Raw genomic sequence first — 12,232 nt, 5'->3', positions numbered from 1 at the left:
GAAGGCACTGCAGCAGAAGTTCCCCTTTGAGAGGACTATGGACCACAAACAACTCCCCACTCTTGATTGCCTTGAGGTGGGCCTACTCCATAGCCCAATGTCCTCTGGGGCCCATGTTAAGGACCAAAGAGAGTCACTTACCTCGAATTGTTCAGGTCACAGTGAGGCCTTCTCCAGAATGTTTGACTGAAAGACACAATTTGAAGAGAAGTAGCTACAGAAAGGTCCCAGCTATGTCCTCTGGGTGGGTGGTGGAAGCAGGGATTAGGAAAGAAAGCCAAAGGCATGACAGGCTTTGGTCACATGGAAGCTCCTGAGCACTGTAGAGACTCAGGGATAGGGTGCCTCCACACTCAAATCCCAGGGCTCTAGAAAGAACAGAAGAAACCACAACCTCTGGGCCCTGTAATGTCACTTCCATTGAGCCTCACCATAGTCCTATTGAGCATGATTTTAGATCACCATCTCTCTTCAGGACCGTATGAATTCTTATCACCAACCCAAACGAGGCATGCCCCACGCATTGTATGCATGCACAGGCACCTGAGTAGGCTTACTTCTGATGCTTTCTGGAAAGGAGGATGCCCCAGAGGATGTGAGTTTCTGTCCACACCAAAGGCTGGATCAAGGCTGATACCAATTGCCCTAGGGGCAGCAGGCCATGCTCTGATCTTCCTTCCTCTGGGGTTGTTGTCTGTCTAGAAGGAGAACACAGCTATGAGGATACCTACTCCATCCTTGCAGGCTTTGGTGGTTACGCATGCTGCACCTTCATGCAGTGAATGACGCTGCAAGACAACTATAGAGACACATCCAGGAACACTAGAAAGCAACTAAATACACCTATATGCAGAGACAAAAATCCCTGGCTGAAATGCATAACTACTACCAATCTTCCTCCCTGCTAGGTCTCTACCTCTCTAGTTCCTTACCTCTTTACTTTTCAACAAATACTCCTTCCTTCCCACCATACTTACTGCCAAATGTGAGGGAATGAGTGGACAAGTGATTAAGGCATGAGTGAATATAAGAATAACGTGTACAAGCAGCCTGAAATGGCATATTCAAAGAGGAGTTCCAAGAGAAGGCAGAGCCTCATGGACTTTCCACCCAGCAGAGGCTTGGCACAAGGGCCTCTCAACCTCCAAGAGTTTATGGATCTGTTTTGGGAATGGAGACTTCCTCCATAGTCAAACCTGGTCTTTGCAAGCAAGGGATCACAGAGGGGACACGGGGCTGGCCACTTACTGCAAACATGCAGAAAACAAGGTCATGAAATCCCTCAGAAGAGGTGGTCGAGGATGCAGATATTTGGAGACGGGACCTGAGGGCTCAGCACCAGTTAACACATCAGTGCCCTACTTGGGAACCTTCAGGATGGGGACAGGAACCATTGCTGGCTGGTTCAGCACTCCCTCCCATGGGCTTGCCCAAGCCCCTCAAACAGCAGCAGTGCATCTAGTCCTTTCTCAGTCCATATCATGGGACTGACTCTCTACTTCAGGCAAATGGTGCCTCTCGATGGAGGTGATACTGTGACCCTGAAAGGTTCTCAACAACCTTATTATGAAAGTAAGCATGGCAGGAACTTCTCCTCTGGAAGGTGCTATCATTGGCCCCCAGAGAGGAAGAATGCCACATGAAACACAAGCGGCCCGAGTTACTGAATAAATGAAACAAAACCCATCATAGGGCCCCTTAGGAACAAGTGGCCACATCGAGAACTTACCATGCCTGAAAGTGAGCTGGCCATGCCCTATGAAATCTCATGGGCTGACCTTCAGCTCTCTCAATAGCCAACAGGGTTTATCTGCCAAGATTGCCCGCCTCTTACCATCACTGGTCCTGGGGCACCATCTTTCTCTGCTTATGGTTCTTGGGAGACTGAAAAGAACACACCACAGCTGACCATTCTCTCAGTCAATCAGCATGCTCTGCATGGAGGTGTGCAGAGACCTTTGTGTGGATGACTCCAGTTGGCCAGGGATGCAAACATTGCCTCCATGTCTAATCTAATTAGAATTCGGGTTTAATGAAAGGCTTTTACTGAAAAGCTAGTAACCTGAGTTACTAGCCCCTGGAAATGCCACTGTAGCATAAGTTCCACCGTGGTGATGACTGAGGTTCCCAAAAGGATTCCCACCTCTGGAAAGCCTAAAGGGGTGCCTCCTCCATGGTCCACCTCCTTCTGGGGCCCATGTGCAGGACCAAAGAGAGCCACTCACCTCAAGTTATTTAGCATATGGCAAGAATCTCTATAGAACATCTGCCTAAAAGAAACAATTTGAAGAGAAGGAACTATGGAAAGGCCCCACCTAATGCCTCCAGGTGGGCTGTGGAAATTGGGATCACCAAAGGCAGGACCAGCCTTTGCCCTGTGGAAGCCCCTAGATACCGTAGGCTTTCCTCAAGGGCTTTCCTCAAGGGGTAAGGTGCCTCCACACCTAAATCCCATGGTTTCAGAGAAAAAAGAAAGGTCCCTGACCTCTAGCTTCTGGACAGCAACCTCCAATAGGCCTCAGCATACTTCTATTGAACATGATTTTTAGGTGATCATTTCTCTTCAGAACTATATGAATTCTTCTCATCAACCCAAATGAGCCATGCCCCATGAAGTGCATCTATGCACAGGAACCTAAGTGGTCTTACCTCCAAAGCTTTCTGGAAATAAGGAAGCTGTAAAGGACTTGAGTTTCTGTCTAGCCACCTGTGGCACCAAGGCTGAGACAGTTGCACGAAGGGCAGCAAGCCACACTCAGATAATCCTTCCTTTGCAGATGTTGTCTATCTAGGGAGCAGAAAGACTCCTGTGAGAGCTCCTAGTCTGTCTCTGTAGGCTTTGCTACAAAGTGCGCTACACTTTGATGTAGCAAATGTTGCTATAAGACATACCTAGAACAATAAGTCCAGGGACACAAGAAAGCAATCAAATGCACCTATATGCAGAGACACAAACCCCTGGCTGAAATTCTTGTCTACCTTCCTCCTTACCTCTCTAAGTTCCAACCTCCCATCCTCTCTGGTTCGCTACCTCCCTACATCCTCACTTTTGTCCATCTTTGCCTCCCACCCTACATACTGACAAACATGAAGAAACAAGTGGATGAATGAATCAATATTTGAGTGAGTATATGAATAACAATACATCCAGGGAGATAGAAATGGTGACTCTAAGAAAGAGTCCTGAGAGAAGACAGAGCCTCATAGGCTCTGAGAGGCTCACAAGGACCTCTCAGCTGCCAAGATTCCATGGACATGTCTTGGGGAATGGAGATGCTCCTCCAAGCTCAGTCTGGGTCTGTGCTAGCAAGGGGTGGCTGAGCGGACATGAAGTTTGGCCATTTGCCACAATCACACGAAAAAAGAGGCCAAGAAGTTCCACAGAATGGATGCTCAAGGAAGCAGGTACCTGTGGCCAGGCCCATGGGCTCATCACGAGTCAACCTGGCAATGCCCTGCAAGGGAACATTCAAGCTGGAAACAAGAGCCATCATTGCCTGCTAGGGCATCCCCTCCATGGCCTGCTGAAGGCCTACAAACAACAAGAAGGCAACTACTCCTTGTTTGGCCCATGTCATGGAACCACCCCTCTACTTCAGGTAAACAGTGCCCTATGATGGAGAGAGCTGCAAAGAGCTCTAAACTGCCTCACTAGGAAGTAAGCTCAAAAGAGGTTTCTCCTCTGGAGGTGTTATTTTTAAAGGCCATGGCCCCCAGGAGGCGCATGGTGCCTGAGTACAAATGAAACAAAACTCAGCAAAGGGCCCATCAGGAATAACTGGCTTTACAGATACCCTGCCATGCCCAAAAGTGACCTGGCCTAGCCTCATGGAATCTCAGAGGCTGCCCTTCAGCTCTCTTAACAGCCAACAGCAAACACCCTGCATGGGAATGCTCATACCAGGGACAATAGCGACTGTCAGCTGGTGGGGTGTCTGTTCCCATGCCTACCCAAGGCCCCCAGACAAAGCAATGCAATGCTCCCTGCTTGGCCCACGTCATGGGGCCACCCCTCTACTTCAGGCAATTAGGGCCTCACTATGGAGTTGATACCGGGGCTCCTATGGGCTCTCAACTTTCTTTCTAGGAAGGAGTGCTTGGAAGGGATTTCTCCTCTGGGGCTGCTATTGTTGAAGATTGTGGCTCCTGGAGAGGAAGAATTCCCCAGGAGAAACAAGGGGCCCCAGTGGGCGATCAAAACAAAGCCCATCAAACAGCCCATCAGGAATCACTTGTGTCACCCAGACCCTGGCATGCCTGAAAGTGACCTGGCCAAGCCCCATGGAAACTCAGGGGCTACACTTCAGCTCTCTCAACAGCAAATAACATCTACCTGCCAAAACCTGGTTGACAGGTTTCTGCCTGACTCTCACTGTTGCCAGGCCAGGGGCATGATATTTTCCTACCAATAGTTCTTGGGAGACTGAAAAGCACACACCTGGTGACTGTCCCTTCAGTAGCTCAGTGTGTGCTATGTGGAGGTGTATAGAGACATGTATATGTGAATGTTCCCCAGGGTGCAGGGAAGCAAACATTGCCTCCACGTACTATCTGACTAGAATTCTGGTCTCAGGAAAGGCTTTTCAGGGCCAAGGGCTTGGAGCCTAGCAAGATGGTGTGGCAGCCAGATTCCTTCCTTTGTAAAGACTGAGGTTCTCGAAAGGACTCCCTCTTCTGGACTGCGTTGAGGTCCAACAGCCTCTGTGTCTGGTGTCCAGAACCAAAGAGAACCACTGATCTCAAATTATTCAAGTCAGAATGGCAAGATCCGGACCATTTTTGGTCAGAATGAAAGTGAAAGTGAAGTCATTCAGTCCTTCCTGACTCTTTGTGATTCTATGGACTGTAGCCCACCATTCTGCTTCATCTATGGGATTTTCCAGGCAGGAATACTGGAGTGGGTTGCCATTTCCTTCTCCAGGGGATCTTCCTGACCCAGGAATCAAACCAGGGTCTCCTGCATTGCAGGCAGATTCTTTACCAACTGAGCTATCAGGGAAGCCCTAATAATGGCTGCTACCAACAAGTCTACAAGCAATAAATGCTGGAGAGGGTGTGGGGAAAAGCGAACACTCTTATGTTGTTGGTGGGAATGAAAACTAGTACAGTCACAATGGAGAACAGTGTGGAGACTCCTTAAAAAAACTGGAAATAGAACTGCCATACAACCCAGCAATCCTACTGCTGGGCATACACACTGAGGAAACCAGAACTGAAAGAGACATGTGTACCCCAATGTTCATCACAGCACTGTTTACAATAGCCAGGACATGGAAGTAACCTAGATGTCTATCAGCAGACGAATGGATAAGAAAGCTGTGGTACATATACACAATGGAATATTATTATTCAGCTATTAAAAAGAACGCATTTGAATTAGTTCTAATGACATGGATGAAACTGGATTTTATTATATAGAGTGAAGTAAGTCAGGAAGAAAAACACTTGAGAAAACACCAATACAGTATATTAATGCATGTATATGGAATTTAGAATTCCATGTATATGGAATTTAGAAAGATGGTAACAATGACCCTATATGTGAGACAGCAAAAGAGATACAGAGATAAAGAACAGACTTTTGGACCCTGTGGGAGAAGTGGGATTATTTGAGAGAATAGCATGGAAACATGTATATTATCATATATGAAATAGATCACCAGTCCAGGTTTGATGTATGAGACAGGGTGCTCAGGGCTGGTGCATGGGATGACCCTGAGGGATGGGATAGGGAGGGAGTTGGGAGGGCAGTTCAGGATGGGGGACACATGTACACCCATGGCTGATTCATGTCAATGTTTTGAAAAAGTATATAATGATCACACACAAAACATGTGTTTAACAAGACTTTAAAAAAACAGACACAACTACGACAATCCTAAGTTGAAAAAATAAACAAGGAAAAAATAACTATACTTAGTAAAACTACCTCTAAAAATATTTCTGATGAATTTTGAAAAGTATTCATTTGGTCTCTGGTGAGACTCTCACCAGAATATCTGATGGAAAGGCACAATTTGAAGGAGTTAAGGAAAAGCCTCATCTATGATCTCTGGGTGATTGGTGGAAGTAGTGATCAGGAAAGAAAGCTGAAGGCAGGACCACAGCTTGGCCATGTGGAAGCCCCTAGAAAAAGTGGAGTCTCAAGGGCTTTCCTTGAGGGATTGGGTGCCTCCACACCCAAATCCCAGGGCTCTGAAGGGGACAGAATCACACTCGACATCTTGCCCCTAGACTGCCACCTCCATTGGGCCTCAGTATAATCCTATTGAACATGATTTTTAGGTCATCATCTCTTTAACAGGAGAGTTAATAGGAGTTAATATGTTTTATTTTCAGGATTTTTTTTTAAATTTTCATGTATTGTTTTCCTCTTTCTTCAACATGCTTAGTATAAAATGTTAACATTAATATTTTATGACTATTAACTCTATAATATTTTTGATATTCATTAGAAATATTTTTAGGAATTTTTTTACTAAGCATAGTTGCTTTTTCCTTGTTATTTTCTCAATTTTAGGATTTTCATAGTTGAAAATATACTTTTTTAGTGATAATTATATGTTTTTTCAAAAGTAATTGTTATAGTTTTGTTAACCCCATTATTTCCCACAGAAATGGACTGTTTGTACATTTTGTTACATAACATGTTCATGTTTAATTATGATATATGAGATAGTTTCATTGATGAGTTTTATCAGTTATGATTTATATTGATACCTGTTTTTTTATTGCATAAAAACTTTTTCAAATATTTTGAAGCCACATGTGTCTTTTTTTTTTTTTTTTACTTTACAATATTATATTGGTTTTGCCATACATCAACATGAATCTACCACAGGTATACACGTGTTCCCCATCCTGAACGCCCCTCCCACTTCCCTCCCCATACCATCCCTCTGGGTCGTCTCAGTACAGCAGCCCCAAGCATCCAGTATCATGCATCGAACATAGACTGGCGATTCGTTTCATATATAATATTATACATGTTTCAATGCCATTCTCCCAAATCATCCCACCCTCTCCCTCTCCCTCTGAGTCCAAAAGTCCGCTATACACATCTGTTTCTTTTTTGCTGTCTTGCATACAGGGTCATCATTGCCATCTTTCTAAATTCCATATATATGTGTTAGTATACTGTATTGATGTTTTTCTTTCTGGCTTACTTTACTCTGTATAATCGGCTCCAGTTTCATCCATCTCAACAGAACTGATTGAAATGTATTCTTTTTAACGGCTGAGTAATACTCCATTGTGTGTATGTACCACAGCTTTCTTATCCATTCATCTGCTGATGGACATCTAGGTTGTTTCCATGTCCTGGCTATTATAAACAGTGCTGCGATGAACATTGGGGTACATGTGTATCTTTCATTTCTGGTTTTCTCAGTGTGTATGCCCAGCAGTGGGATTGCTGGGTCATAAGGCAGTTCTATTTCCAGTTTTTTAAGGAATCTCCACACTGTTTTCCATAGTGGCTGTACTAGTTTGCATTCCCACCAACAGTGTAAGAGGGTTCCCTTTTCTCCACACCCTCGCCAGCATTTAATGCAATCCCTATCAAGCTACACAGTATTTTTCACTGAGCTAGAACAAATAATTTCACTATTTCTATGGAAAATTAGCCAAAAGCAATCTTGCGAAAGAAGAGTGGAAATGGAGGAATCAACCTGCCTGACTTCAGGCTCTACTACAAAGCCACAGTCATCAAGACAGTATGGTACTGGCACAAAGACAGAAATATAGATCAATGGAACAAAATAGAAAGCCCAGAGATAAATCCATGCACCTATGGACACCTTATCTTTGACAAAGGAGGCAAGAATGCACATGTGTCTTTTGATTATAAATTAAATATATACCTATTTGTAATTTTGATTTTTTAGCTCGAAATTAATTTATGGCCTTTTTTGAACCATGTTAATAAGGTTTTGTTATGTCATTTGTTTTCTTTAATATCTTGCTAACTTGATACAGCCTCTTGAGGGGTTCACCCTCAAGCAGAGTGAAAAGGCTGGCTTAAAACTCAAACATTCAAAAAACTAAGATCACGACATCTGGTCCCATCACTTCATGGCAAATAAATGGGGGAAAAGCGGAAGCAGTGACAGATTTTGTTTCCTTGAGCTCCAAAATCACTGTGGATGGTGACTGCAGCCATGAAATTAAAAGATGCTTGCCCCTTGGAAGGAAAGCTATGACAAATCTGCTGTACTTACTCAGTCGTGTCTGACTGTTTGTGACCCCATGGACTGTAGCCTACCAAGCTCCGTTGTCTGTGGGGATTCTCCAAGCAAGAATACTGGAATGGGTTGCCATGCCCTCCTCCAGGGGATATTCCCAACCTAAGGATAGAACTGGGTTCCCCTGCATTACAGGCAGATTCTTTACCAGCTGAACTACCAGGGAAGCCCATGACAACATTTTAAAAAGCAAATATATCACTTTGCCAACAAAGGTCAGTATGGTCAAAGCTATGGTTTTTCCAGTAGTCATGTATGGATGTGAGAGCTGGACCATAAAAACGACTGAATTCTGAAGAATTAACGCCTTCAAATTGTGGTGCTAGAGAGGACTCTTGAAAGTCCCTCAGAGAGCAAGAAGATCAAACCAGTCAATCCTAAAGGAAATCAATCTTGAATACAAATTGGAAGGACTAATGATAAACCAGTCCATCCTGAAGGAGATCAGCCCTGGGATTTCTTTGGAAGGAATGATGCTAAAGCTGAAACTTCAGTACTTTGGCCACCTCATATAAAGAGTTGATTCATTGGAAAAGACTTTGATGCTGGGAGGGATTGGGGGCAGGAGAAGAAGGGGACTACAGAGGATAAGATAGCTGGATGGCATCACTGACTCGACGGACATGAGTCTGAGTGAACTCCGGTAGTTGGTGATGGACAGGGAGGCCAGGCATGCTGCGATTCATGGGGTCACAAAGAGTCGGACATGATTGAGCGACTGAACTGAACTGAATGCTAAAGCTGAAGCTCCAGTACTTTGGCCACATAATACAAAGAGCTGATTCATTGAAAAAGATGCTGATGCTGGGAAAGATTGAAGGCAAAAGGAGAAGGGGGCAGCAGAGGATAAGGGGGAAGATTCAGAGGACATGAATATGAGCAAACTCTGGCAGATAATGAAGGATAGGGAAGCCTGGTGTGCTGCAGGTCATGGGGTCACAAAGAGTTGGATATGACTTAAAGACTGACTAACAACTTGATACAGAGGAACTCATTTCATAATGCATGTAAATACATCTTCTTATATATTTAGGTAAAAATAAATTACACCAACCTGCAGCAAACATGGATCAGAAAGTGTCTCAGACTATTTCAGTACAGCGCCATCAAAATACTGGATTTGCCCTTAATGTTATCTGGTTGCTCACTGAGAAAAAAAAAAAAAAAGACTATTTCTAATTTGGTGACTCATGTTCAGTTGTAAACGATAATCTATTGACATCATTTATAGCATATTCTTTATTATATAGTTAGTCCATATTAGGATCTATAATTTTTTATGTTTCTTAGTGTATATACTAAATATTAGGTAAGAATTTGGGTTCTGTGACAGTACTACTGTATCTCTAAACTTTTTAATGTCATTTTCCTTCAGTATAGGACATTCTTTAGTACTTCAAATAGAATCCTGTGAAAATAAAAATATTTTCATCATTTGTTGAATTAGATTAACCACTATGCTGGGGACCAGTGAAACAAAATTTCTCAACTTCAGTATTATTAATTTCATGTTCAAATGAAAGTTATAAGCTTATATCAAGTAAGTCAGTCACTCAGTCAAAAGGAAATCCCATATCCCTATTCAGTTTGTCTTCTGCTTAAACCTATTATGCTTAGGAGTGCATCTTTCTCAGTCAATTTTCTATTTGGAATATAAATATGACCAAACTGGACACCTATCATTAATGCAGTGTTGCATTTCTTGGTTGAATGTCTTACTCAAAGATGCATTGAGATAAAAGCAGTGGACTAGGTTCTGAATGTAGTATAAAAAACATAAATCTCTGAAACAAAGCTTATAGGATGAGGTGTTTTTTTTTAAAATCTTTGAGTTATATAGACAGGATTGGTTCACAAGAGTTTCTTTCAAGGTTTCACTGTCTCAAATCCCAAATATAGTGTCTAAAAAGGACATAATGATTTCCTATATTAACATATTTCCCTGTATTGTTAACTAGGTTTATCTCCATTTTAATTATATTTATCATGATTTTCATGATCAGTAAGGTCTTCATCTTACTTTAAGACTACAAGTTCTCATCATTGTTCCAAGACCTGGCACTTGATACACATTCATACACTTGGACCTGAATGTACATACCAGACAATTATGGTACCAATTTGCACTGGCATTTGATATATTCAGTAGTGGGCACCTGAATCACATTAATTTTCAAAGGTTGCAAGCCAAACCATGTTCCTTCTTTGTACTCATTATTTAAGGGTACAGGAGTAGGACAGGTATTAAAACAGAGAACTAAGTCTTGTGAAACATGACCCTTGAATGCTTGAATGATGGAACAATACGGTCAACACTCAGAAAATTACCTAGTGCAGAGGTTGTAGACTATTGATAATCCTACACAAGAATGACACAAAATACAGGTTTCTTTGGAGAACCACTCAGAAGATGTCAGGAGAACACAAGAGGGTCTCAACTATTATCCTTTATTTATTTATCAAAAGATGTGTATATACAGTCACTCAGTCGTGTCTGACTCTTTGTGACTGCATAGACTGTAGGCCACCAAACTCCTCTGTCCATGGGATTTCCCAGGCAAGAACAATGAAGTGGGCTGCCTTTTCTTACTCTAATATCAAAAGATGCCATACCAGTAATGTCTGGCATTGTCTACTGCCAAATATGAACTCTCCTAAAATGATGCATATGAAATGACATGAAACAAATCAGTTATCAGGCTACTAGAAATAGTATTCATTTCCAAGCATCCTCCAACATTCATAGGACAAACATCATTACACTGAAAATAATGTATTAACATGATATACAGGCACTGAAGTTTATATATGGGTTTCCTCATTAATATAATCAACTTTAGGTTTAATAAGAATAGAAAATTACTGAATCTCATATTTTAATCTATGGTGGCAGAGTCTTTCACTTGTTAAAATTTTTTCAGTGACCCTAAGGCAGCATGACACTAGTATGATCCCACAGGTGGGCTTCCCTGGTGGCTCAGATGGTAAAGTGTCTGCCTGCAATGTGGGAGAACCAGGTTCAATCCCCGGGTTGGAAAGATCCCTGGAGAAGGAAATGGCAACCCACTCCAGTACTCTTGCCTGGATAATTCCATGGATGGAGGAGCCTGGTAGGTTACAGTCTATGGGATCGCAAACAGTCAGACACGACTGAGCGATTTCACTTTCACTTTTTTCTTTGATATTATATAAATATTGGTTTTAGTCATGTATAGAGACCTGAATGAGTAGTAAACATTCTTCTATATACCGGTTAATAAAAATTTTCTTAACAATTATCATGTGTAATTCAAATAATAAGCAATGATTTTTTTGTCATAAGATGACATCAAGTAGATCAGTCAATCAATAAGGTTATCCCATGTCAATATTCAGGCTTCCCTGGTAGCTCAGCTGTTAAAGAATCCGCCTGCAATGAGGAAGATCTGGGTTCCATCCCTGGGTTGGGAAGATTCCTTGAAGGAGGGCATGACAACCCACTCCAGTATTCTTGCCTGGAGAATCCCCATGGGGATTGTAGCCTGGTAGGCTACAGTCCACGGGGTGGCACAGACATGACTGAGCGACCTTCACTTTCATATCAATATTCAGGCTGATTAAAAGAATAAACCTAACTGCCTTGGCCAGTGATACCTTTGGAATGAATTTATGGATAAGGCTGCCACTTGCCACTTAATGTGAAGGTGTAATTCCTAGCAGTACATCTTACTGTAATATGTAAAGAGAGAGAGAGGGAGAAAAAAAAAAGCCAAGGATAGAACCCAAATCTGCAACACTATTAGGAATTATAAATCATTGAACAAAGCTTAATGGATGAACTTTTTCTTCACTTATAAGCACATTAATTGGTATAGACACAAATGTTTTTCTTAAGGTTTTATTGTCTCAATTCAAATATATTTCCTTGAAGGACAGGTACCCGTCTAACATATTAGTTTCAAATATGTACAGGAGGAAACTTGTATCTTTTAGTTAAGTTAGCTTTTGTA

General features: G+C 42.3%; 3 non-coding genes across 3 annotated transcripts; all 3 read right to left on the bottom strand.

The window, feature by feature from the left end:
* Positions 1-422: 422 nt before the first annotated feature.
* Positions 423-502, bottom strand: LOC114109143 (small nucleolar RNA SNORD115). The gene has a single exon (XR_003585829.1). It is a non-coding gene; the product is annotated as a small nucleolar RNA SNORD115 (small nucleolar RNA).
* Positions 503-2,513: 2,011 nt separating this feature from the next.
* On the bottom strand, positions 2,514-2,594 carry LOC114109139 (small nucleolar RNA SNORD115). The gene has a single exon (XR_003585825.1). It is a non-coding gene; the product is annotated as a small nucleolar RNA SNORD115 (small nucleolar RNA).
* Positions 2,595-6,260: 3,666 nt separating this feature from the next.
* On the bottom strand, positions 6,261-6,299 carry LOC114109145 (small nucleolar RNA SNORD115). Its single transcript, XR_003585831.1, has one exon. It is a non-coding gene; the product is annotated as a small nucleolar RNA SNORD115 (small nucleolar RNA).
* Between the last annotated feature and the right edge of the window lie 5,933 nt (positions 6,300-12,232).

This window comes from Ovis aries, chromosome 18 (genome assembly GCF_016772045.2).
Source record: "Ovis aries strain OAR_USU_Benz2616 breed Rambouillet chromosome 18, ARS-UI_Ramb_v3.0, whole genome shotgun sequence".
Taxonomy (NCBI): domain Eukaryota; kingdom Metazoa; phylum Chordata; class Mammalia; order Artiodactyla; family Bovidae; genus Ovis; species Ovis aries.
This window is presented reverse-complemented; position numbering and strand designations above follow the sequence as displayed.